Below are 21998 nucleotides of genomic sequence, written 5' to 3'. Positions count from 1 at the left end.
GAGTTCCTGGGGGACCCACTACATTTTGCTGTCTTGGACCAGCCCCGGGGAAAGTTCGTTCTCCTTCAGTTCTCCCTAGTGCTGAGAGTTCTGTTGTGCTAATGGAGCAAAATTGTCAGCCATGGTCTTCGTCCCAGAGGTTTAGGTGAAAGACCAGTGGCTTTCCACCAGTGTGCCAGGGCACACCGGCATGCTGTGAGAAGAGTCCAAGTGTGCTGTGAAATTTCATCAATTTCCCCTCACTGTGGCTCTTTCCAGAGCCACCAGAGGGGGGAAGTTGACAGCTCTGTGCCAGCTGGGGCTCCAGAAGCAAGGCTGCCTGAGTCCCAGATGGCACAGGGTTCATCAACTCCCTGCCTCCCCCTCCCCCAGTGGTTGCTTTTTGCAGAGCCACCAGGAGGGGAAATGCCAGCTCCCCAGGACCCCATTTGCAGCGGGAGGCAGTTGGAATGCTGCTTCCCAGCACGAACGAGCTGGCAGGCAGCCCATCCTCACTCCCTGCTGTGGCAAGGGGGAGAGATGGAGGGAGGAAGGAAGGGCAGGGCAAGTCAGAGCAGGGCAGGGCAGAAGCCTGTTGAATCTGGGACACAGTTTAAAAGTCATGTTGTGGCTCCAACAGGCTGGTGTGGAGGGGAGCCAGCTTTCAGTGGTGACTCATTTACTCAACATCCCTAGCATGGCGTTGAGCAGATTTCGAAAATGGGTCTGTGATCGCAGTCTAAGAGGGTGTGTTCAAAACATTAATGTGTTTGATCCTTGTTTAGCTTGTTGTATGCACCGCTGTGTTGCAAACCTCTCTAGTAAGACCATAGTAACCATAGTAAATGTAAGTGAATGGGACACTTATACGCCAACGACACAGCTGAAAACAGTGGCTGTGCCAGGGAATTATTGTCTCTTTGAAGCGTGCTGTGCTAATGGGAACCACTGTTCTAAATATCCTGGGCCCACGCTGTGGAGCACTTTGAGCATAAGTGGGCAAGCTCTTGACCTCGATTAGCTAGTCCGTGAGAAGCAGGCACAGAGGGGACTGGTGCACTTCAGTGTCTGGTACTAAGTGGAATGTCCTAAGTGCCAAAGGCTTTGTGCTAAGGTAACTTGCATTGCTGTAGTCCAGTCAGGAGGTGACAAAGGCTGAGGCCAGGTTGTCCTCCAACAGCGTGGGGCAGAGTTCCCTAGCCAAGCGGAGGAGGTAGAAAGTGTTACTTGCGGTTGCAGCTATGTGAGAGCTCAGCGTAGATGAGGAATCCAAGACCACGCCTAGACTATGGACTCTGTAGGGCCCCTGTGTCTTATCTCTGTGAGGTGCCTGGCCTCAGACTCAACAGGAACGCCTCTCAGTTCAGTGACTGAACTGCTCCCTACCTCCCTATTCCAGGCCACTAACGAAGGTGTCCTGTGAGACCTGTGCTAAACCTGGGGCCTGCAGTACCCTGCTGGACAGCACTCTCCCGTTCTCTACTGGTGGCCAGGAACTAGGTTCTGTGTCTTCTGTGAAAGGCGACACACCCACAGCTCACCAAGCCAGGCCAGGCTGGGTTAGCAGTGACTCAAACAGCAGTTCCCTTATGGCCGTAGTCACCAACCAGTCGATCCTGGAGACAGGGGATCTTTTTGGTTTGGCCGAGAAGCTATCAAGTGCTGGCATTTCAGTTGTCCCTCTCCCCACCACCATGCTTCTTCTGCCCTCCGTCTCGGAGCCTCCTGCCTCCGGTGCAGGGTGTGGGAGAAAGAAGAGAGGGGCACTGATGTCAGGGTGTCCCCCTTCCCCTGCTCCTGTGCCCCATCTCTGCAGAATGAGCACAGCAGGGCCTCAAAGAAGGGCCAGGAAAGAGAGCAGGGCAAGGAGATCTGGGTGTGAGGTAGGTCCTGGATTCACTTAAATTCAGAAGTGATCTTGTGCTTGAGAAGGATGGAGACCACTGCCTTATGGGATCACCACTCCGGTTTCCTTAACAGCTCTCCCAACCAAAGGCTGACCAGGCCTCAGCTTGCTTTGTCTGAGAGCTGACAGAGCCCAATGGGAGGGTCTCTCTGTTCCCAGCCTTCTCCCCTGCGATTCAGAAAGCCAAAGACATGAACCAGCAAATGCCTCCTCCAGCTGGGAGCGACCCTCCATGAGGCAAGAGCACACAGGCTGGGCAGTGAAACAGAAGGAGGCAGCTCTGGGTGCGCATGGCACAGAGTGCCGAGAGGCAAAGCATTGTGGGAAATGTGCCTGGCCAATTTAGGCTGGGCTGGGGGCGAGTGAAGGCACCAATGGAAGCATCTGTCACATGCCGGTGTGCATCCAGGCAGAAGAGTGACCTGGAAAGGCAGCCAGGCACTCAAGCTTTGCAAGAGTCACTGGGGCTGCAGAACAAAGGGTTCCTCGCCCCGAGCGTCGCTCCTCCCGCCGGGAGTCTGCTTGCCTCACTCTCCTCCAGCATGGTGTGGGCAGCTAGTGTTGCTCCATGTGCCATCAGCTCCTCTACCTGCTGTGCCTCAGAGCTGGGAGCCTGTTGCCCACACTGCTTGTGCTTCCCGGAATCCTCTTTCCTCCCCAAGGAGCATTTGTGTTCAAAACCCTCCGGAAGCCAAGGGCTCAGTCAGGATAATGTCTGGCCCCACGCGGCTCCTCCGTCTGCTGCCTCTGGCCCTTCTCCCCCGCCGCGACCGGCGTTGTGTGGCTCCTCTCTGGCGCTGGCGACAGAGGGGGCAAAAGCTGACTGGTTCACGGAGACTGAACACACCTCTCATCCTGAGCCACTGCTGGGACATCTGCACCTTCCTCGTCACTGCATGGAGGAGAGACTAAGCTGGCCTGACCCCCAGCCTTTCCAAATCCCCCCGGCTGAGCTCACACCCTCCCTGTGCTGTGAGCAGCCCCCAACCTCTGCCACCCTTCAGTACGTGGGAAATGTCACACTGGTCCCCCAACCTCCCTCTCCAAGTCTCCCAGTAACTTAGGGCAGACCAGTGGAAGGAACGCAGCAAGCTCGCCCTCTGCCCCGATGTATCTGATTTTGCTGTGCGGCACCCTAGTAGTGAGATTTTTTTCTGAGCCTACCAAAGGGTTGGCCTCCACACCAGGGGGCTTCCCATCCTTTTCAGGTTTATCCTCACAGCGGGTGCTGCTTGCAGTTCTGGAAGCGCGTGGTTCTTTCGAGACTCTCTCTAAACTATTTGCTCAGCTCCCGGCCAGCAGCCACTGCTCTCCCGCTGCCCAGCTCTGAGGGCACTGTGGCTGCCAGCGGCAGTGCAGAAGTGAGGGGAGCAGCGCCACAACCAACCTACAATAACACGTGATCCCCACCCCCAACTCTTTTTTGGGTCAGACCCCAGCAATTACAAAACTGGAACGTTTCAGATTTCAACCTCTCACATCAGGAAATGGATTATTTTAAAAATTTTGTGACCATGACATTGATCAAAATGGACCAGGGGTTTGCTAGGCCTCTCACTGTGCCCACCAGGGCAGCCAGACCCTGGCACGAATAGCCCTGTTAGAAGAGATGCCTCTGCCTCGCCCTTGGGCTCCAGCTGAGTCACAGCCCGCTGAGCCAGGGGAGGGGCAGGATTGGGCGTGTCAGCTCTTCATCTCAGTCCCCTGAGGATTCAACTGTGGCCTTCACAGTGAATATTCCCTGCAGATTTTTTATGCTTTGTGGACATGCGAAAAGAACCGGTACTATAACACACACAGGCACACTCACACTCACACGTGCACACACAGACCCCAAACAGAGGCTCTGAGCTCTGGAACCACCGCTGTTCCAGCCAACTCCCAGGCACTACAATTCCAGCACGCACATGACCGCGTTAAGGCATTTTCTCTCTCCTGCTCAGATTGGCAGAGGCTAGTCCCCCTGCAGCCGTGGGGGAACAGGCCGCCAGAGACCCTGCATCCAAGCTGAGTGCAGCCTTCAGACTCAGGGCTGGCTCAAATTGATTTCCCAGGGGCCTGCTGGGCTGTAGTGGCAGTAGGCATAAGCAGACTAAGTAATTGCCAAAGGTCCTAAGCAGCTCAAAGAGGGGCTGGGGTTGGGGGGTATTCACTTGTTATAGGAGAATATTACTGCATAAGGGCCTCCAATGAGCTAGCACCACCCCTGCTGCTGGGATCGGACATCCCTGAACTGCAGGGACTTGAGAGCTCCTGACCTGTACGCACCTGACCTTGGGCAGTCCCACCATTTCCGAGGGCTGGTTACAGCAGGGGATCCAGGCCATGTGGTCAAAGGGGGGCCAGCTCCTCAGCAGAACAAGAGCAGCAGATGGCTGTGCACTGGGGCCTGCTGGGTGGAAGGGACAGGATGCAGGTCGGGAGGGAGATTCATGATGGGCTGGGGAGGAGAGCCCATGTCCTGCATCCCGGACGTATTTTGGGGGCAAATTCACAAAACTGGCAGGAGAACATCACCTTGTGGCACCCTGGGGGCCCTCGGACGAGCCTGGCTCTGCTTCACCTGAGAGAGGTAATGAGCACGTGCCAGGGCTGGAGCAGAGCAGGGGTAGCAAGGCAGAGACATGGAAGCACTGCTGGAAACCCACAAGGCCTCTTCGGCTCTGCCCACCTGGGCAAGTGCGGGATTCCACCCTCCTGCCCGGGGCACAGGCGCTCTGAGGGAGCGAGGAGACTGGCCTGGCTCCGGCCTGGTCCGGGCTCCAGCCCACCGGCAGCAGCCCTCCACCAGCCCCCTGAGACTAGATGTGGGGTGTTGTTATTGTCTCCCCCCTTTGGACGTCCTTTGCCCTGAATTTTTGGACGTCCTTTGCCCTGAATTTTTCAGCTCATTTCTTAACACCTCCAGCTGCCGACAGTCACACGAGTGTGTTAGCACTTGGGCTTTTTCATGAGCTCCCATGCTCGGAGCTCAGGTTTTTGTGTTGGCCGGTGGGGAGAGGGGATTGGGGCACAGACCTCTTTACCCTCCCCCCCCACAGAGCTCCAGCAAGGGCAACTGCCATGCACCACTGACTGGCCTGGCCCACAGCCGTGAGGGGATGGCAGCCCCAGCACACCCAAATGCACATGGGTCCCACTGTGTCAACCTTGGGCTACCTTGCCGTGGGCCTGGTGGGCAGCTGAACTATGCTGACTCTGCTGCAGAAATGGGTGCAGCTGTCTGGGGTGTTCCCCCCACCCTAGGAAGGAGGAGGTGGTCCTGTGAGGTGTTGCATGGTCTCAGGTCCCCCTGAAGGCCCAGGTTCTGCTCCTGTTAGCTTCAGTGGGAGCAGATTTAAGTCCCGTTCCAGCCCTTCAGCCTGGATGTGCAGCACCTCACAGGATCAGCAAGTGTAACCCACACACCTAAGTGTGCTTCCCCAGCCCATGTGGTGCCATCCAGCCCACTTCCAGTGGGGAAGACTGAGTGCCCTCTACAGCCTTAGCTGAGAGCTTTTTAGCTCAAACTGTAGAGGCACCTGCCTAAAGCACCTGAGGTCTCAGGTTCAAGTCCCCCTGTGGGTGGTTACATAAGGTCCCTCATCCCTTGGCCTTTTCACTCTGTTGGGGAATAGAAGAGCATTGCCCTGCTCAGGACTGGACCCAGAAAGGCCAGGGCAGAATTGTTGTACAGGGCCTCAGATGGGGCAGTGGCTCAGGGGCTAGCTGGGACCATGTGACCTCAGACGGTCACTTCTCTACCAGGTGGTTACTAGCACAGAGGTGTTGGGAGCATAAACACACTCCAGGCTGTGAGGGGCTCAGAGACCCCAGTAATGGGGTCAGATCAGTCCTCAGATTGAGGCACATGGGGTATATGTGCAGACAGCGTCGGGACGTTACCGCAGCTGCTTGGCACCTACAGCTGGAGCTGAGGCGATAGTCTGTCTCCACCAAGCCCCTTCCTGTCTTCACAGCTCCTGACAGTTCTGTGGGGTGGGACTGGAGAAGCATTTGGCACAGTGCCCAGGGTGACATTCCCAGGCCATTTGGCACCAGGTACTATCTCCCGATGGAAGGAATGGCGTAAACGGGGTTAACCCTGGTCTCAGCTGTGCCGCGGTCTCCTCCAGAGTCTTTCCCCTCCGGCCTGTTGGATCCCTTGGCATTTATAGCTGGGTGAGTGAGAGCACAGGCACCCCTGCAGTGCCCGTCGGGTGTGTAGGTGTGCCTTGGTGTGGCGGGTGCACCGCAGAACGTGCACACACTCTGCCTGTTGTGCACTCGTGTTGCACAGGACACGAGGGGCCCTTCATGGCTGTTTAGCTTTATAATTGCATCCAGAGTCTTCAGCATAAGGGGCTAAGTTTGGGACCCTGCTGTCTCCAGAAGAAGAAGGAGGAGGTGGAGACCCTGCCAGGACCCCTGGGGGACATGGACGCCGCCAGGCAGGAGCACTTGGGAGGAATGCTTGGTCCAGGCTCTGCTTGCATCTGTGCACCAAGACACTTGCAAGCAAACATGGGGAGCAGCGTGATTTAGCCACCCTGTGAGCCGCCCCCTAGGCGCTGTGAGGCTGCCGCAGTATGAGCATAAAGGTCAGTGCCCAGCCCATGCACTTATTTGCCTTTATCTCACTCCCATTTCCGGCCAGCCCACCCCTGCCTCACCACTAGTGACCGGGGGTGCCTCTGCCACACTAGTGTTAGCACAGAATTGTGACAGCGTGCGAGGTATGCTCTTCAGGTGCTCACACCTGGTGTGCTTGGTATACACGTGGAAGCCTGGACACCACCACCGAACGTGGCCTCTTTGGAATATTTGAGATGAGAAATTACACCACGAAATGTAAACTTAATATCCCACAAGCCGTGTTCTGCCTCTGCTGGGCTCATGCAGCAGCGAATGACTCCAGCAGGAGCTGCGCCGGTGTATCTGCGGGCAAGCCTGGGTTCCTGCATTTGCAGCACAGGTTTATAGTTACTGGGCTGGATTCTGATCACCAGTCCAGCATTGTAAGCCCAGAATAACTCTGCTGGCTTGAAAGGATTTCCTGCAGGTGTAACTAAGAGATCAGAATCTGTGACCCTCTGGGAACTTTAACTCTCGCCTTCCCTGACTTTGGAGTATTTAAAATGGCAACCTTCCTGTTTAAAGTGAGTGTCTCTATTTCATACCATTCACATATGGCTTTAGAACTCCTACATCAGGGCACCCAGCCAGCCAGAACGCCAAGCCCAGCAAGGGGAATAACAACCTTGCAGTGAAGGTGTTGGGAGCAAAGGAAGAGTATAAGCAGTAAAAAGGGTTAAAAATGAAAACTGCAACTGTCCCCCTTGCAAGAAAGGCACTGGAGTGAGCCGTGGGAGATCTGGGCTTGGTTCCTGCTTCTGCGATGGACTTCCTGCGTGACTTGGGACAAGTCCCAGAACTGCTCTGTGCCACGGGCCCCCAGGTGCACAGCAAAGCTGCTAATGTTTCCACCATGTGTCTTGTCTGCCTGGGTCATAAGTTCCCTAGGACAAAGACTCTCTCTTATTGGGCATTTGTACAGTACCTGCCCCTGATCTTGACGGTGGCCTGTCTGCACCAGTGTAAAGCACATAACCACAACGGATCTAGGCAGAAGGTCCATTTTAAGCCCAGCTTGGAGAATCGTCACTAGTACAAAGGTCTTCCATTGGTGTGGAGGGAAAATCAGGACTGCTCTCCTTCTTTACACTAGTCTTACTCTGGCGCCACTCTGACTTACGCTGGGGTTGGGCAGATCACGCATTCCCTGTGCAGAGGGCAGCAATGCGTGATGCTGATGATCTCACAGACCCTGAGTCTGTGGCATGACCCAGAATGTAGATGTGGAGCATCAACTGGAGGGAAGAAATCCTTGGTGCATCCCAACTGACGGCAGGCTTTTCTCTATGAGCTCAGTGCCTGTGCCAGGGGGCAGCAACCCCCGGTATGTGTGCCAAGAGTGGCATGAAAGCCAATTTTCAGCAGCACATGATGGGAGCTGAGCCCCATCCCTCCTGCCCCACGCAGAGAGTCCTGGGGCTAGGGCTGAACCTGCTGGACTCTCTGCAGCACAGGAAGGGGACGGAGCCCCTGCTGGAGCATGGGGCTGGGGCCAGAGCCCCCAACAGAGACTCTGCCGCAGTGTGGGGCTGGGCCCAGAGCTCCCACCTGCCAGAGCTCCAGGAGGGGGGGACTAGAGTCTCGTGGCAGCCCAGGGTGCTTGGAGTCGTGGGAGAGTGGGAGGCTGGCGCCTCCTGGGTCAGAAACCCTGGACCTCCACTGCTCTGGCAAATTCTCTTGTTGGCAACCTATCAGGCCCTGCAGCAGCATTATTTCAAAACAAGCTATTTGGGAAAACCTCTTCTGGAAGAGCTTATTGCAAAATAGCATTGCTGGGTAGACACAGCATGAGACAAACGGGCATAATACAGAAGGGAGACGTGCACACCCCTCCTTTTGGGCAGTGGTTCTTATCTCCCTGCATGGTCACCTTATGCAGTAAGTGTGCATCTGAGGTAGACCCCCCAAAATATTTGTATTTATAAGACAGCTGCTTACAAATTAGAAAGGACTTTATACATCACTTTAGATCCAGCCCCCTAGCTTGCACCAGTTCCTTAACTTGTTGTTGGGAACCATTCTTGTTCTGGAGATTTGTCCCCAAGATACTGGTCTGCGAATGTACCTCCACAACTTGTACTGGGACACAATATTCATTTCATCTTTGACTGCAAGCAGTCATGTAGCACCTTAAAGACTAACAACTCTATTAGGTAAAACCCAAGCTCATGACCTATTAAATTTGTTATGCTCTAAGGTGCCTGATGTTTGCAAAGCTGCAGAGTAACACGGCTCCCCCTCTGAGATTATTTAGCTTTGACGGTGTTCTTATCTGCTCGTGCCAAAGGATGAGTTGTCCTCTTCCAAGGTACTATGGGCTATACCAGTGAACAAGAGTGAACAGCATCATGGGAGAAACTGTACAGTTCCGTAGGCAGAACTGTATTTGTACCTACAACAGTGAGAGTTACCGTGTAAAAAGCAGAACACGCCTGCAATGGAGCATGTCTGTAGCAGGATCTACCCCCTCACGCTGTATTGCTGTGTTACAGTATATCTAATACATTAATACAGCGTCATTGGGTAGATCCTGGTGCAGAGATGCTCCCTCACGGGCGCGTCCTCTCTTCTGAAAGGTCAAATATGGTAACCCTAATAGTCCCACCATATATATTATTGTTGTGCAAGTTACATGTATAATAGATACACTGGCTAACGCGCATGAGGGATTATTAGCTTGATGGCCTGTAAGGCTTGTGGTCAGAGGCCACTGGAATGCTTCTCTCATCTACCTGTTCATGAAAGGACTGGACCAGACACCTGTACGTGCTGCTTTCCCAGTCTGCAGAGAGTTTACTTCCCTGCATGAAAGAGTCTGGGCTGCGTGAACCAGCAGTTTCCCTGTGTGCATTAGCGGGGCCCCTCCAAGCCGGTTGCATCAGCTCAAATTCACGCATCTCGACTGGTATCACGGTACGCCTGAACTGGCAATGAGTTGCTTCATGCTGGTGAACACAGAACCCTGCTGGGCATCTCCTGGGGGAACAGGACAGATTCTGGCTGTGGTTCCCTGACTTGGGAGCTGGTTCTGTGCTCAACCTACTTTTGGGCCGGGTTTCCCAACAGTGGTACGTTAGCTTGTTGGAAGTGGGAACCCTTCTGTCTCAGACAAACAATTGAGATGCGTGGTGGCCCATCAGAAAATGCCCACGAATCAAAGTGCATTTTCCTGGTTGCTTTCAGCCATGACAGCGGTGAACACTCACCATCCCTACTGCCATAGTCTTTCCAGGCAGTTTGCCAGGCACTGAGGCTGCACAGATGGGCTCCGTACTCTTCTCCAGCCCCCAGCTGGCTTTCTGCTAGGTCTACCTTCAACTGGCCCCAAACTGTACAGTTTGGACTACGAAGGCAAACATGCGTCGTTCTGTCTGTGTAACGCTCCCAGAGCCCCCTTCACCTGACACAAACACTTTGGTGCACGGATAAACACCTCCAGTGTTTACAAAGGAGGTTATAATCCAATGTTTTGAGCTTCCTTAGTCACTTATATTACTAGAGAGTCCAGAACTACTTAAAGTCAATCAGCACAAGTAGGAGATATTGGCATGGGCTGTTTCAAACTTCCCCTTTTTTAAGGAGGTGAAATGTGAAGCAGTAAGATTTCGCAACCACTTCTTTAAAGGCTCCATGTCAGTGAGTGCAGGTCTCCAGGTAGAAACATTAATTCTGTGACACACTTTTCTGTGGGGCGACTGGGACCTTGTATGTGTACAACAGGAGAACAGTTGGCTTTGCTTAGATGGGAGATTTGACTCAAACTTAGTGTGGTGTACTCCCAGGGCGTTTTTCTCCACATCAGATATCAGAGGACACTTGAAGACAATTGTTTCCTGCTGGGAGAACTTCATCTAGCCCTCAGAAAGGTCCTTTCTTTCCTTCCCTGTGCCTCATGAGCAACGAGGCTCCAGTAAGCGCCCGAACTTGGTCATTTCCTGTCTTAGGCCAGGTCCACGCTGGGGCAGAAAATCGACGCAACTACGATACACAACTCCATCTATGTGAATTGCGTAGTTGGGCTCAATGTACTTTACACTGATTTTCTGCACCATCCCCATAGCAGGAGGTCAATGGGAGAAACCATCCCATCAACTTCCCTTATGTCTCATGACCATGAGGAGTGCTGGGAGTGATGGTCCCCAGTAGGCCCACTGTATTGAACCCCAGAAGATCAACCTCCAGATCGCTGATGCTCCAGGAAGTATAGACAAGCCTTTAGGCTGCTCTGTACTCATATGCTTTTTGAGCCCTGGAATGGTTTTGGCTGCATGTAGAGCTGCAGTCATGTCACACGACATCTGCTCATAGATCGCCATGTTTCTCTTGGCCACCCAAAGTCTCTTCACCATCGATTGGTCTCCCCAAATCACAAGAAGATCCAGAATCTCCTGGTGGGTCCACGCTGGGGCTCTCTCATGAGCCTGAGAAGTGCTACACAGATCACTAGCCTGAGTGCTCATGATTACAAGAGATGGCTAACGATGCATTTGCTACTGATGTGGTATGATGGTTACTGATGCAATGCGATGGGCCAAGGAATTGATTCATAAGGGGAGCCCTTTATGTTTGCTGGCCTGGGCACTGCTGAATTCTAATTCAAATTCTAATTCAGTCAAAAATTTGTGGACATCCTGTGACCTCCTTCCTGCACGTCTGGATGGAGAGCAGTGTATGAGGAAGCGGCTATGCATGGCAGGTCACCATGTAGCTTTTGGGATACATACGGGACACTTGTGGAGGCTAATAAACTTGAATGAAAGACATGGCGCTTCCACACTAGCCTTTATTCGAGATTTTTAATTTGAAATTGAAGCTATACCACCCAGTAATACTGACATTTTGTGACCAGTATCAGGCTCAATAAATTGAGCTAATGGTATTTACAGCAAAGACAGTGATGTTCTAATATCGAGCTAACTCCTTTAAATTTGATTTTTTCTCATAGTGTAGATGCAGCCTCTGAGATTATTCCAGCTGGCACTTAGGCAGAGAACAAACCTTTCTGGTGATTAGCTTCTAGAAAGTATTGTATCACAATTAGTAAGAAGCTTGTCTTCAGGATCTAACGGCCTCTACATTCACTTAAACAGAACTTGTAAGACTATACCCAGTAGTGCTATTTGGATAACTGCTAATAATATTACATGTAACTTTTTGTCCTTTGGTGAAGGCTGACGGGGGTACGGTCAATGTACAAAATGGATCTCAGGCAGGGCTTCAGAGTGGACTGGGTGAGTTGACTGGTTAAAGGTGTAATCCAGGTCTGAAGGAATGCTTCCGTGATGGCTAGCTGGAAGAAGGGAGAGATCCTATGTGTGCCTATGTAAATACAGTGTGCTCCTGCTGCGCTTAGATTTGCTAGCTATTCAGCGGGTGGAACAGAGTTTTGCTCATAGTGATCAACTTACTTTGTCACTCAACTCCAGCTATGTTTGTACCAAATGTAGGGATAGGGAAATATGGCTATTGATGTTTGTAGTTATTATGGGAATACAGAAAAGCAGGACTGTGCTTATGCTATTCCAAAGGGGGAAAAAGCTCTCATTTAGCAGAAAGTACCTTGCCAAGCAGGGGCCTGTCAGAGTAAGGCAGGTGCAGGTAGGTGTTTTGGTCAAGAAATTCTTTGATCTTCAGGGGGTTCTGTTAGACTGGTTACAGCTGGTTCACCCCACTGCTCAATGGATAAAGTAGGTTTCATTAGGAGCTTCTTTCTTATTTTAATTGTGGTAGAGACCAGTTTCTGCCCTGCATGCTCAACTTAAATCACTGGCAGCTGTGGAGCACTTGAGATGGGCTGATATTGCTATCTAGCCTGCAAAAGAGCTGAAATTACTAAGAGGCTGATGTCTGGTGGTCACAGCTAAGAGGTGGATGGCAGTAGATGCTGAATGACAGCCAGCAAGGCAGTAAGTAAGCAGATGGTGAGTGGCCAGTGGAGCTGGTAAGCTGCCTCTTTACCTCCCTCCACATGAGTCCTCGGGGCAGGGACACCAAACGGAGAGGTGCGCAGACAGCAGAGGAGGAAGCTTCTACTGCATTGTAGGAATTTGCAACACTGGATGGTTACCCCTCAGTGCAAAATCACTTTGGAACTGGAAAATCGACCATCGTCAGGCAGGTGTGCAAGGCCATTAATTATCTCCTGTGATGCAGGGGCTGTGATTCTCATCAGTGTGTAGGACACTGTTGCTGGATTTGCGGCAGCGGAGTTGTGAACCTGTAGTGGCAGCACACATATCCCTATTCTGGCCCCAGAGCACCTGGTCACAGAGCACATCAACAGAAAGGTCAGCTGTTCCTCTGTCTATGCACATGCTGGTGGATCAAGCATGACATTGACATTGGCTGGCTGGGGAGGGTGCCTGATCCACACCTCTTTAAGAACACAGGGCTGTTCAGAAACCTATAAGCAGGGACTTTCCCAACCAGTGGATTCCCATTGGTAATGTGGAAATGCCAGCAGTGATCTTAGGTGGCCCAGCTTACCCCTTGCTCCTCTGGCTCATGAAACCACCTCAACAGCACCAAGCAAAAATGCATCCACAAGCTCAACTGGTGTAGGATGACATCTGAATGTGGTTTTGGTAGGTCGCCGGGATGCTGGCACTGTTCAGTCACAACAGTGGAAAAAACCCATCCAATGGCTATAGCTTACTGCTGTGTCCTGCATCATATCTGTGAAGCAAAGTTGCCAGGGGTTTGCAGGTGCTGTACCTACCCCCTGCTGTTCCAGGGCCTCTTAGGAATTGTGCAGGGGTACATCTGAATATAACAGTGCCTAGGCACCTGTACATTTATGATTATTGCGCTGTTTGTCCCTGATCCTATGAGATGTCACATTATAGGATAACAAGTAAGCGAGTGCGGCAAGACCAGAGCAAAGAAAAATCTGTGCAACTTAAAAGCAAATGCACTAAAAACTTCATAAAGGAATGAAACAGAACTTAACTAGGGGCAAGAACATGTGCGTCCATGGTAGCTACCAACGCAACAGACGTAGCCTTCGCAGGTCAGTGTCTGTAGAGCTGTGGTTGTCCTTCCTGTTGCTTCAGGGGGCAGTGCTGGAGATACGCAAGCAGCCCCTGATGGCATGTGGAATGTTGGAGGCTGGGTGGGGAGGGGGTCGGGAGGGGATGTAATTGTCTTTCAAAAATACAGAATCGTTTTCTTAGCACCCCTCTGGGAGGAGCACCCCATGGTTAATGCACCCCATGGACCCAGCAGTGGGGTTCCCAGTGTCACAAAAGGTGGGTAGCACTAACCATGGGGCAGTTGAAGAAAGCTGCTCTCAGGCAATATTAGCTGCCAGGACCCAGCTCTGGGAATGAACAGGGAACTACTGACAGCCCAAGTTCTGGAGGGGTGTACAAAGGTGCACCCAGGGGCACAGGCCCCATGCTGGACAGGGCCTCCTGCTGACTTCAGCTCTTCAGTGCAGCCCCTTCTGCTTTCCTGGAACAGGTGCCATCTGTCAGGGCAAGCGGATGAGGCTGTTTGCCTTGGAGCTGTGCTGAAGGGCTGGGGTCAGGAAGGGGATCTATTTAGCAGAGGAATCAGCACTCCCAGGGTCTAACCTTCTGATCCCTGCTCACGGGTGTCTGCCCACAGCCCCATCAGAGCAGCACCATGGCTGGTTGGAGGGGGCTGCAGCTGCAGCAGTCAGGGAGTGAGTCTGGCAGGGAGCCTGGTCCTGGTAGCTTAGACCACCTGCCCAGAGCCTTAGTTGTTTGCTTCCTCAGCTGGATACTGCCCCCTCCTGACTCCAGCCTTTTGGTATTGCCCCATCAGGTAACCTCATCACCCCCAGGAGGCCATGCCCCATAACATGGGAACCTCTGTGCTACCGGTATATTGGCCCAGCAAATCATGGGACCAGTTCTACATTGCCAAACTGTCTAATTTCACAAATATCATATCATTGGGAAGTAAGGGAATAATAAGAGTGTCTTTGTGTAATGAGAAGATTTTCAACATGTTGAAATACGGGCCCAAAGGTACCCCATACTGTTTTAATATGGGACATGCAATTTTCTATTTAAATAAGTATAGACAGTGCGGTATGTGCTCTCCCCTGACATCTAGTGATGAGCTGGGGAAGAGGACTTCAGAAACCAACCTTGTTTGCATGGACACGCCCACCCTGCCTAGGCACTTGGCATGCTGGGACTGCTTTTCCCAAATGAGAACTTTTGGCTGGTATTGTATCACAAGTCACTTTGTTAAATTAAATTAAATTTAATTTAATTTAATTTAATTTAATTAGATTAAATTAGATTAAATGATTTCTTTAAATTAGATTAAATTAGATTAAATTAGATTAAATGATTTCTTTGCTTCAGTCTTCACGGCTGAGGATGTTACAGAGGTTTCTAAATCTGAGCCAGCCTTTTTAGGTGACAAATCTGAGGAACTCACTCAGATTGAAGTGACATTAGAGGAGATTCTGGAGTTAATTGATAAGCTGAATAGTAACAAGTCTCCAGGACCAGACGGTATTCACCCAAGGGTTCTGAAAGAACTCAAATGTGAAATTGCGGAGTTATTAACAGTGGTTTGTAACCTATCATTTAAATCCACTTTGGTACCAAATGACTGGAAGACGGCCAATATAACGCCAATATTTAAAAAAGGCTCTAGAGGAGACCCTGGCAATTATAGACCGATAAGTTTAACATCAGTACCAGGCAAATTAGTAGAAACACTAGTAAAGAATAAAATTGCAAGGCACGTAGAAGAGCACGAATTGTTGGGCAAAAGTCAGCATGGTTTCTGCACAGGGAAGTCGTGTCTAACTAATCTGTTAGAATTCTTTGAAGAGGTTAACAAACATGCGGACAAGGGGCACCCAGTGGACATAATATACCTAGATTTCCAGAAAGCCTTTGACACGGTCCCACACCAAAGGCTTTTATGTAAATTAGGTGGTCATGGGATAGGAGGAAAGATCCTTTCATGGATCGGGAATTGGTTAAAAGACAGAAAACAAAGGGTGGGAATAAATGGTAAATTTTCACAATGGAGGAGGGTAACTAGTGGTGTTCCCCAGGGGTCAGTCCTGGGACCGATCCTGTTCAACTTGTTCATCAATGATCTAGAAAATGAGGTAAGCAGTGAGGTGGCAAAGTTTGCAGATGACACCAAGTTGTTCAGGACAGTCAAAACCAAAAGGGATTGTGAAGAACTACAAAAAGATCTCAGCAAACTGAGTGATTGGGCAGCAAAATGGCAAATGAAATTTAATGTGGGTAAGTGTCAGGTAATGCATGTTGGAAAAAATAACCCAAATTACACGTACAACATGATGGGGTCAAATTTAGCTACGACAGATCAGGAAAGGGATCTTGGAGTTATAGTGGATAGCCCTCTGAAGACATCCACGCAGTGTGCAGCGGCAGTTAGTAAGGCAAATAGGATGTTAGGAATTATTAAAAAAGGGATCGATAATAAGACAAAAGATATTATACTTCCCCTATATAAAACTATGGTACGCCCACATCTTGAGTACTGCGTGCAGATGTGGTCTCCTCACCTCAAAAAAGATATATTGGCATTAGAAAAGGTTCAGAAAAGGGCGACTAAGATGATTAGGGGCTTGGAACGGGTCCCATATGGGGAGAGACTGGGACTTTTCAGTTTGGAAAAGAGGCGATTGAGGGGCGATATGATAGAGGTATATAAAATCATGAATGGTGTGGGACTTTTCAGTTTGGAAAAGAGGCGATTGAGGGGCGATATGATAGAGGTATATAAAATCATGAATGGTGTGGAGAAAGTGAATACAGAAAAATTATTTACCTTTTCCCATAATACAAGAACTAGGGGACACCAAATGAAATTGATGGGTAGTAGGTTCAAAACTAATAAAAGGAAATTTTTCTTCACACAGCGCACAGTCAACCTGTGGAACTCCTTGCCCGAGGAGGCTGTGAAGGCCAGGACTCTATTCGGGTTTAAAAAAGAGCTTGATAAATTTTTGCAGGTTAGGTCCATAAATGGCTATTAGCCAGGGGTAAAGTATGGTGCCCTAGCCTTCAGAACAAGGGCAGGAGATGGATGGCAGGAGATAAATCACTTGATCATTGTCTTCTGTTCTCCTTCTCTGGGGCACCTGGCATTGGCCACCGTCGGCAGATGGGATGCTGGGCTGGATGGACCTTTGGTCTGACCCAGTATGGCCATTCTTATGTTCTTATGTTCTTATGTTATTGTGGCCCAGGGAAACAAAAGATCATTATGCTTGCTGTGTGTAACAAGGAAGGTAGAATTGTGCTTAGCAGGCCCTGACTGAGGGATTCACCCTTACTTCAGCGTCACTCACAAGATAGGGAATTGGGGTGTGATGGCACAGGCATGGGTAGCCTTATGGAAAAGATGTTGCTGACCAAATAATAATAATAATAATAATAATAATAATAATTCATTATCATCATCATCATCCTGATCCTGGAATGAGGACTTGTAAGCCATGTCTACACGTGCACGCTACTTTGAAGTAGCGGCACTAACTTTGAAATAGCGCCCGTCACGGCTACACGTGTTGGGCGCTATTTCAATGTTAACATCGCCGTTAGGCGGTGAGACGTCAAAGCCGCTAACCCCATGAGGGGATGGGAATAGCGCCCTACTTCGAAGTTGAACGTCGAAGTAGGGCACGTGTAGACAATCCGTGACCTGCAACATCGAAATAGCGGGGTCCGCCATGGTGGCCATCAGCTGAGGGGTTGAGAGACGCTCTCTCCAGCCCCTGCGGGGCTCTATGGTCACCGTGGGCAGCAGCCCTTAGCCCAGGGCTTCTGGCTGCTGCTGCTGCAGCTGGGGATCCATGCTGCATGCACAGGGTCTGCAACCAGTTGTTGGCTCTGTGGATCTTGTGTTGTTTAGTGCAACTGTGTCTGGGAGGGGCCCTTTAAGGGAGCGGCTTGCTGTTGAGTCCGCCCTGTGACCCTGTCTGCAGCTGTTCCTGGCACCCTTATTTCGATGTGTGCTACTTTAGCGTGTAGACGTTCCCTCGCAGCGCCTATTTCGATGTGGTGCTGCCCAACGTCGATGTTGAACGTAGACGTTGCCAGCCCTGGAGGACGTGTAGACGTTATTCATCGAAATAGCCTATTTCGATGTCGCCACATCAAAATAAGCTACTTCGATGTAGGCTTCACGTGTAGACGTAGCCATACTGAGCTATGTATCTTCACCAACCAAGGACATTCAGTGCATTTGAGGGGTTGTTGGAGAAAGAAATGAGGGTTGTGTTAAAGGAATTTTTGTTTGATGGGTTTCAGAACCTCGGGCGAAAGGTTGCTGCCTGGCTTGCTTTGGGGTGAAGGTTTTGCTCATGGTTTTATGCTTATGAATCCTGCTTGTTGCATTTTCCCAAATTAATGCTGCATTGTTCCTGCCGCCCTTTTTATTTGAGTTTCTTTTCTATGCTCAGGCTCTGTGCTTGTGAGAGGGAAGGAATGGCCTCTGGAGGTGCCCAGGCAGTGACGTGTGATTGCCCAGGTTGCTAGGTGGGGCACCTGGCCATTCTGTGTTGTACTGGTGGAAAGATACTGCTGTTGCTGGTGCCTTCACCTGGCAGAAAGGCTACATAAGCGATGGCGCTTGCATTACACCCTAGCTGTCATGGAGTCTCTGGGGACTGCACAGGGAGGTGAGCCACTGCTGTTGAACCTGGAGGACCGTGCGACTCTGTGCCATGTGCGTTTGCTGCTCAAGGAAAGCCCATTCTGTCCTGCTGCAGCTCCCTCTTCTCCTTCTGCTGAGGCTCCTGGGTCTCTCCCTCTCTTCCTTTCCTCTCCAGGCCATCTGCCACGTTTGCCCTCCAGGCCCTTGCACCCAGCCTGGGGCAACGCTGGCTCGCAGCAGCTCAGTGAACACATCATCCCAAATCCTCTTCTTCCTCCCCCTCTGGCTCAGACATTCGGGGGTGGCAGGAGAGCCCCGACAAGGCTTCAGTGGCAGCAGTTGCAGGTACGGCACCCAGAGGTACCACTGTCAGCGTAGCCCCTTTGCAACGTGCGAGCGAGGGCCCAGAACGCCTTCCTGGGGCGCCTGATGTTTTAGACAAGACCTCCTCCATGTGGTTCTGCTTCAGAGGGCTTGGGCAGGGTGCTGCTCGCAGCACCAGCTGTGGGGAGACTGGCCCGTCTGAGGCCAGGGAAAGGCAGAACGAGCTACGAAAGGAGGGCAGCGCAGGCCCCCTTTTCCACAGGCAGCCGTAGCTTTAGCTGGCACCTCACTCCTGAGAGTGACAAAGGCACAGAGCCCACCACTGCTGCCGGTGTCCGGAAGCTGCCAAGGCCCGTACGTTGCTAGTCTGTGCACTGCAACGGAGCCTGCCGAGGTGCTCTCTGGCTGGCGGGGGAAGGCGTCCCACCGCAGGAGCTACGGCTGTCACGCCTGGCAGCCTCGCTCAGGAGCATTCCTGGGGCCTCCGTGTGTGCGTAGACCAGCCACTTTGCATGGCCCCAGAATGGACAGCCCGTAGCGCCACCTCTCTTAGTTGTTCTGCTTCCTCTTCTAGGGGGAGCACAGGACTGAAAAGCCAACAGCTGTGTCCTGCTAAGTGGGGGGGCCGTGGGTGCATCACTGCCCTGGGAAATGTATTTGCACACTCACGCTAGGCTCCTTCTCCCCCATCGGGCTCACCTGTGCTCAACTGCCGTGGCTGACTGGCCTGCCAGGGGGTCTTAACCAGGTCCTAGCAAGCGACTCAGCTGGATTGCGACCTCCGGTGGCATGGGCCCCACTGCCCTCTTCCGTCTCGTCCGAGTTGCTTACCCTGCCTAGCGTAACGTGGGCTCCTTGGAGGTATCCGTGGTGGTTTGAGGAGCGGTGGAGTGATCTCCGGCAAGTGTGGGATGCAGCTGTTTGTAAAAGCAGCCAGTGTGCTGGTACTGCTCCCTAGCCTTCTGCAGTGCCTGCCACGGCGCCTTCGCTCTGATGTGGTGCTGCTGCTGGGCCCTGACCCGGCCCTTCTCTGGCATTCCCCAGGCAATCTGCTCAGAGACGTTCATGTTTCTACAAGTGGTTGCATGGCCTCTTCTCCCCCACAGGCCCCAGAGATCCAGTAGCTCCTGGCTACTCCAAGCTGGAGCAGGTTTGTGCTGCATGGCCAGCCTGGTCCAAGCGGCAGTGTCACACCACAAGGGACAGCTGCTCGGTGTGCACCCTGAGCAGGACAGTCAGGACAAGGCACTTCAAAAACTCACAAGGCTTTTGAACAGGTGACAGTGGGGCTGCCAGTCTCTGTGCCCCCGGTCAGTGAAATTCATAGTCGTGACCGGCGCACGCATTGCGGGACAGCTGCTGGAGGGTTGTTGTGTCCAACATAAGTAACATGGGGCCTCCGCTCATAAGCATCGACCTCAGAACATCAACCATGCCTCAACGCTGCTCAGGGAGGCGGTGTCATGGTGTGGCTGTACTGGGGCACTCATGCCAGTGCGTGACAAATTTAAGTGTAGATGCACATACAACCACAGTGACACCAGGGGGCTTATGTCACTCCCAGCCTTCTACCACAGGCTGGGTCCCACTACGTAAGCAGACCCCCCCCCGGCCAGAGGTGGACAGAGGGGAGTGCTAGCCTTGATTTCCAGTTGGGGGATTTAGGCACAGGGAAGTAAAGCGATATGCCCAAGGAGGGCTGTCGTGGCGTGAGACACTCTCCTGAGATGCAGTGAATGCTGCTAAGACCACCACTACCAGAAGGATGCGGTCACCCAGCAACTCCCAGAGCAAGAAAAACCACAGGAGCAAACTGCCTGGTCGGAAGCGGGAGGAGGTGGCTACACAGATGACTCATTCACCATAATATGTCACCATCGTCCTGCTGGTTTATTGGTGTGCATCCCTGCGGCCCCGGGCTGCTCTGGTCACTCGGACCTGGGGGTAAGCCCAGCGATCTGTGGAGGAGGAAGGGGGCCAAAGGCCTTTATTTCCTGGCTGGGAGAGGCGGCTCTGGGCTGAGAGCAAAACCATGCATGGACCTGTGCCGCATGTGGTGTGGAGCCCATGACTTGCCCTTTGAAAGCTGCACTCAGAGGACCGGCCTTCCCACCCGGAAGTGGCCTGTCCTCTTCCCGGGGCCGGAGCTGGAGCAGGGAGCTCACTTGCGCAGCATATTCGCCGGGGATCACACCTTGCTGCTGCAGGAATGAAGAGCTGCCCCTTCCTGCTGCTGGGGGGAGCTGCACGTCTCCCCCCAGCCTGCACTAGCAAAGACTGGGCTGGGAGACTTGAGCCACACCCACCCACTGTCCTTCCGGGGAGAGGCCTGGAGAAGCTGCATTGCTCCAGAGGCTAAGCTCTTTGCTGTCTGTGGAGCTGGCGGGTGTTTGGCCCTGAGGCTTGGGCACCACACGAGAGCAGGACCAGAGGCCAGTCAAGGGCATTCGGTCATGGGCCACCTGAGTCTGAACAATCTCTAGAGCCAGCCCAGTTCCCGTTGGCGCATTAAGGATGGACAAGATTTTCCGAAACCATGCGCTCTAGTTTGGAGCCTCAGCCTGGACCTAGCCTCCTCAGTGCACGGCCTGGCTTTGGAAAGTCCTCAATGCTGAGAAATCAGCCCTCCCCGGGGCACTCAAAAGGCCTGGAGAGGAGCCTGCTTCTGTACGGCCGTGGCAGCCGAATGCCAGGCATGCCTGTCTGATGGTGGGTTGTGTGGGCAAGGCTGATGGCGAGCGCTGATCCTGGGTCCTTACCAAGGAGCCGGGCCCGAGTTAGAGCTGCAAAAATTGGCACCCACGGGATAGTCCTGTAAACAGCTTATTAGCCTTCCGAGCCTCCACCCACCAGCAGCCAGCAGGGAAGGTGTAACGTCGGGGGGGCGGGTGAGGCTAAGGGTGACAGTGACAGCCCTGAATGGGTGCTCTGAGCCTTAGTAAACATGCTCCAGTAAGAGTCCCAGACACGGTCACCAGAAACCCAGGTACTGCAGGGCTGGGGGTCTAACTGCAGCAGGTGAGGAAAGGCAGTGCTTTGCCAGAGGGATGAGCGAGCATGGTGTGTGTGTGTGTGTGTGTGTGTGTGTGTGCAGCCCTGTCCTTTGAAGCCATCCCCCCCGGACGAAACATAAAAGCAGTCAAGTCGCACTTTAAAGACTAACAAAATAATTTATTAGGTGAGCGTGTGTGTGTGTGCGCGTGTGTGTATCGCTTGCTTATGGCACTTGTGCACCAATGCCTGTGGCTACAGTCAATAAGCAGCTGCCAGTGTCCTCTTGTACCTCCCTGGCCGGGTGACAGCCTGGCTCTGGCTGCCCGCCAAGGCACTGCACGGGGGACAGGGGATGTGCTAGAGGACTTGGCTAAGGTCCTTCCCTGGTCTCCTTTGGTAACTGTCAGACAATTGTGGAGCAGCAGCTCCCCGGGCTTACAAAGGAACAAGGACTGTGTCTCCCGCTTTCTGTATCTCCCTTCTGCTCTCTGAGTTGTTCCCTCCCTCGCTCCCTCCCCTCTGGTGTGAAGGGTGTGTGTGTGTGTGTGTGTGTGTG

Source organism: Carettochelys insculpta, chromosome 1 (genome assembly GCF_033958435.1).
Source record: "Carettochelys insculpta isolate YL-2023 chromosome 1, ASM3395843v1, whole genome shotgun sequence".
NCBI classification, from domain to species: domain Eukaryota; kingdom Metazoa; phylum Chordata; order Testudines; family Carettochelyidae; genus Carettochelys; species Carettochelys insculpta.
Note: the sequence above shows the minus strand (reverse complement) of the source record.